We start from the raw sequence: 6,000 nt of genomic DNA, 5'->3' as shown, positions 1-6,000 counted from the left end.
CACGCCCCCTTTAAATGTTTCTGCAAGTATCTGCCTACTAAAATGACGCCGTGACCTACTGCGGTCTTTAGGGTCGAGTGGTCTATCGTGCTCCTCTAGTATCTTTCACAATCAAAGATACTAGAGGAGCAAGATGGACCACTCCATCGATAGCGCCTATACTGAAGTGTAGCACGCAAAGGAGCGTAACGGCCGCCATTTTAGTGGGCAAACCTCACCGTTCGCTGCCTATACCTCTCGCAGTGTAATCAGTGTTGTGGGGGTACAGTATGTGTGATGATGATACAATTAAAATGCAGAATATATCTCATCTATCAATTCACAGATTTTTGTTATATTTCTCTTTGAGTGTTTCTGCAAGATTCTGTCTACTAAAATGGCGCCGTGACCTACTGCAGTGTTTAGGGTCGAGTGGTTTATCTTGCTCCTGTAGTATCTTTGCTGCAGGCGGACACACACTCAAAGATACTAGAGGAGCAAGATGGACCACTGTCGAAATCGCCTATACTGAAGTGTTGCACGTAAAGGAGCGTAACGTCCGCCATTTTAGTAAGCAAACCATGCCTCTCGCAGTGTAATCAGTGTTGTGGGGGAACAGTATGTGTGATGATACCATTAAAATGCAGAATATATCTCATCAATCAACTCACATAATTTTGTTATTTTCATTTTTTAATGTTTTCCCCCAGCTTAATTTCTCTGATTTTATTCTTTCTTACTGTTTCTGCCCATTTCCTTCCCATTCCTCCCATCCAGCCCCCCTCTTTTTTGCAGGTTCCCTTCTTCTATTGCTCAAACACACACTCTGCACATATTTAACTTGTTATGTATATATAGATATGAATGTGTGTTTGTGTGTGTGTTTGTGTGTGAGAGGGAAGATAGAGATAAATAGATCTCAAAGTTACTTCTCATGGATCAGAAGCAACTTTGATTTAAAGTAACGCTCTATTTCTCTCTTCATCTTATTTTTCACATGATGTACATAAACCATAAAGGCGGTTCGACCTATATGGTTTATTTATTTGCATATATATATATATACACACATTTCTCGTTTCTTGTGATTTCCTCTAATTATTTGTTTGGCAACCTTCTCTCTATCTCTCAATCTATCTTTATATCTCCATCTATATATCTATATATATTTATATATCTCTATATATAGATAGAGAGATATATAGTCTATATAGTCTCTATCTGTATACAGTCTCTATATATAGTCTCTATCTATATATAGAGATATATAGATATAAATATATATATCTTAATATATATCTCTATATATATATATCTCTATATATATAATCAGTCATGCACACACTTCTCAGCACATGGTTCTCCCTATCATGATCACTGTTCTCTCACATTCATTTTATTAAGGCCGATCCATACACATTCGCAATCAGTGACATCAAACGTATTTCCAGAAATCCTAATATTGCCTACAGAGCAAATAGGTCCACAGGGGATGCCATCGACACTGCTCTTCACACTGTACTGACCCACCTTGAACACCAGGGGAGCTATGTGAGGATGCTCTTCCTCGACTTCAGCTCTGCCTTTAACACGGTCATCCCGAGCAGACTGGTCACCAAACTTTCCGACCTTGGATTTTCCCAAACCATCTGCCAATGGATCAAGGACTTCCTGACCAACCGCCCCCAGACCGTCAAAATAGGCCCTCACCTCTCCTCCACCATTACACTGAGCACCGGCTCACCACAGGGCTGTGTGTTGAGCCCCATCCTTTACTCCCTCTACACTCACGACTGCGCCCCCACCCATCCCACCAACACCATCATCAAGTTCGCGGATGACACGACTGTGGTTGGACTCATCTCAGGAGGAGATGAGACAGCCTATAGGGATGAAATCCAAAGGCTGGCAGCATGGTGTTCAGTGAACAATCTGGTCCTGAACTCCTCCAAAACAAAGGAACTTATAATTGACTTTAGAAAAACCAGTGTAGATTACGACCCACTCTACATCAATGGGGTCTGTGTGGAAAGGGTACCCGCTTTCAGGTTCCTGGGTACGCACATCGCAGAGGATCTTACCTGGTCTACCAACACCATCACCACAGTAAAGAAGGCACAGCAGAGACTCCACTTCCTGAGGATCCTCAGGAAAACCAACCTGCAGGAGAAGCTCATGTTGTCCTTCTATCGCTGCTCCATCGAGAGTGTGCTGGCATACTGTATAACCACATGGTATGCCAGCTGCTCAGAAAAGGACAGGAAGGCCCTTCAGAGGGTCATCACGACGGCCCAGAAGATCATCGGCTGCTCACTGCCCTCCCTGGAGCACCTGTTCAGCGTACGCTGCCTCAGTAGAGCAGGCAAAATAATAAAAGATCCATCCCACCCCGGCCACCGTCTGTTTGTTCATCTGCCCTCTGGTCGACGTTTCAGGTCGATCAAATCCCGAACAAACAGACTTAAGAACAGTTTTTACCCCAGGGCCATACGAGAACTGAACACTACCTTTGCACTAGGCAACACCGTTAAAAAATCTTGTACTTAATATAATTGTATTTATGTATTTATTTGTTTTTGCATTTATTGCATATATGTTTGTACGCACCATCAGGATTGGCTATTTTTTAATTTCGTTGTACTCGTTGCAATGACAATAAATGAATATTATTATTATTATTATTATTATTAAAATAATATGAACACATGTCAGGATATTTTTTCATTCTTTTCATTCTATATTAGTGTAATAAAATGTAATGCATACATACCTACACTGAGACAGAAGTGCTCGCTTTAGACATGAATAATGTACATTGCTACCACAGTTTAGTTTTGAATTTAACATATAATTGGTGCAATATAGTGCTAACCCTCACTTTTGAGAAAAATGAGTTACATGCATTAACACGATCCTTACCCACTACCCTACAACCTGTAAAAAAATCATATTTAAATTCAACTGATAAGTTGGTGAAATAACATAGGCACCTTCTTGTTCTATTTGTGACTTAAGGATTTTTCAAATGTGAATATCTCATAATGACACATTTGTGGATAAGCAGTATATTGCACCAACCCCCTTCAATTTTACATCATTCAAAAATGAACTTCATAAAAAAGGATAACACTTTTTATTTCTGTCATTCATCGTAAGATTTACATCATTTTGTGTACGAGATATACAGGATTGCACTGTTTTGCATATCAGCTAACCAATGAAATGATCAGGTCCTGATTAAAACCAGCTCTTCACCTTCCCCCCCTTGTCTGAAGAAGGGTCCCAACCTGAAACATCACCCTGTAGGGACACAGGGATTGGTCCAGACCATCGAACCCTCTGATTGGTAGAAGAGGTGAGGTGGTGCGCAGGTAAAGGAACTAGAGAGTCTCGTTTAGTCCTCCGAACTAGAGAGTCTGTCGTTTGGTGCGTTGATTGTCACGGTTGTTAATGTTATAATAAACGTCTACCTCAACGTACTTCGCCTACGACTCGCCATAGTGGTGACCCCGACGTGATCACAGATCACCAAGATGTCCCAACGGGAGGCATCGACGCCAAACGCAGCCGGCGTTCACCTGCCCCCATTCTGGGCCCACCAACCACGCCTGTGGTTCGCCCAAGCGGAGGCACAGTTCCACCTCCGGGGAATACAGGAGGACGCGACCCGATTCTACCACCTACTGAGCGTCCTGCCGTCGGAAACGTCCGCACGGGTCGAACAGTACGTCACTGACCCGCCAGAAACCGACAAGTATGCGGGCCTCAAGTTTCTGCTGCTGAAAACCTTCGGGCGCAGCCAACAACAGCGGGCCAGCACACTCCTGCACTTACCTGAGCTCAGGGACCGACCGCCGTCGGTCGTCATGTCGGAGATGATGACTCCAGCGGGAGAACACACCAAATGCCTCATGTTCGAGGAGGCATTCCGCGAAAAGATTGCAGAGGACGTCCGCGTAGTCCTAGCAGACGTTACTTTCGGGGACCCGATGGATTTCGCAGAAAAAGCGGCACGCAACTGTAGAAGCCCCTGCACATTCTCGGGAAATGCCTCGGCCGATCAAATGTAGAGGCAATCTCAATCGGCCAGAACCATCGCCTCTACCTGGCGGAGCAACATACGCGTACCATTTTCCTCGTGGACACCGGGGCGATCGTCAGCATTGTGCCTCCATCCTGCCAAGAAGTGCGATCAGGTAAGACCGACCCCCCCCTCATTGCAGTCAACGGCAGCCCGGTCCGTACCTATGGAACACGGGACATGTCCCTGTCCTTTGGTTCCAGGACCTACAACTGGACTTTCATCATCGCAGATGTAGGCCAGGCAATCCTGAGCGCAGATTTCCTTTGGGCTTTCTCGTTAATCCCTGACGTCCGCGGGAAGACCCTGCAACCGTCGTCCAGTAGCGTTGACCCCCCCGCTTCTTCGGTTTCCGTGTCATCCAGCCCGACCGTCCAGGCCGTCACCACGACCTCCGACCCGTTTGCTGCGATACTCGCTGATTTCCCGGAGCTCCTAGTCCAGCGATTCGACACACCTGCTGCCAAGCACGGAGTCGTACACTTCATCCCCACGGAGCAACCACCTGTTTTCGCCCGAGCCCGTCGTCTACCCCCTGATAAGCTGGCAGTCGCTCGCGAAGAGTTCCTCACCTTGGAACGACTGGGGATCATACGCCCGTCAGACAGCCCATGGGCCTCACCATTACACATGGTCCCAAAAGCATCTGGGGGGTGGAGACCATGTGGCGATTACCGACGCCTGAACGCCATCACCACGGCTGACCGATACCCGATCCCGCATATTCAGGATTTTTCTGCCAGCCTAGAGGGTGCCACGGTTTTCTCAAAACTGGACTTAATCCGAGGGTATCACCAGATCCCGGTTCGCCCTGCAGACATTCCTAAGACCACCACCATCACCCCGTTCGGGCTTTTCGAGTGGCTGCGGATGCCTTTCGGCCTCAAAAACGCCGCCCAGGCGTTCCAACGCCTCATGGATCATGTGGGTCGGGGTATGCCTTTTGTATTCATATATCTAGACGATATTCTCGTGGCAAGTCGGTCGGCTCACGAACACCGGTCCCACCTGCGCTCCATATTCCAAAGGTTGCAGGACCACGGCCTGATCCTACACCCGTCCAAATGCCAATTCGGACTATCCGCAGTCGGTTTCCTGGGCCATCGGATCACACAGGCAGGTGCCGTTCCCTTGCCCGAGAAGGTGGCTGCTATCTGCTCCTTCCCCCGCCCTGACACTATCAAAGGGTTACAAGAATTTGTAGGGATGGTAAACTTTTACCACCGCTTCGTCCCAGCAGCAGCCCGGATCATGCGCCCCCTTTTCCAATGCCTCGCGGGTAACCCCACCGAGCTCGTGTGGTCCCCTGCTGCCGACGCAGCTTTCGCAGCAGCCAAGCTGGCCCTCGCGAACGCCACCATGCTCGTCCACCCGCGCTCCTCTGCCCCCACTGCCCTCACTGTCGATGCCTCCGGCGTGGCGGTGGGGGGCGTCTTAGAACAGCAGGTTAACGGCCTCTGACACCCTTTGGCCTTTTTCAGCCGCCAGCTTACTCGCCCCGAGATAGCTTACAGTGCCTTTGATCGGGAACTCCTGGCCCTCTACCTGGCGATCCGTCATTTTCGCTATTTTTTAGAGGGCCGCTTTTTCGTGGCGTTCTCTGACCACAAGCAACTGACGTTTGCTTTTTCAAAAGTTTCCGATCCGTGGTCGGCCCGCCAGCAGAGACACCTCACTTACGTTTCGGAATTTACTACCGACGTTCGGCACATTGCGGGAAAACTAAACGCCGTCGCGGATGCCCTGTCCAGACCGGCGGTTTCCCGAGTTGCCGAGGTAAGTTCCGGGGTGGATTTCCAGGAGCTCGCGGAGGCTCAGCGCCTGGAAGACACCCCCTCCCTGTACCCCCACACCACCTCGGGGTTGCGGTTGGCACAGGTAGCCTGTGGTCCCACGCGTACCAAACTCTGGTGCGACGTTTCCCTACCGCGCACCCGACC

Source organism: Rhinoraja longicauda, chromosome 3 (assembly GCF_053455715.1).
Source record: "Rhinoraja longicauda isolate Sanriku21f chromosome 3, sRhiLon1.1, whole genome shotgun sequence".
NCBI classification, from domain to species: domain Eukaryota; kingdom Metazoa; phylum Chordata; class Chondrichthyes; order Rajiformes; family Arhynchobatidae; genus Rhinoraja; species Rhinoraja longicauda.
This window is presented reverse-complemented; position numbering follows the sequence as displayed.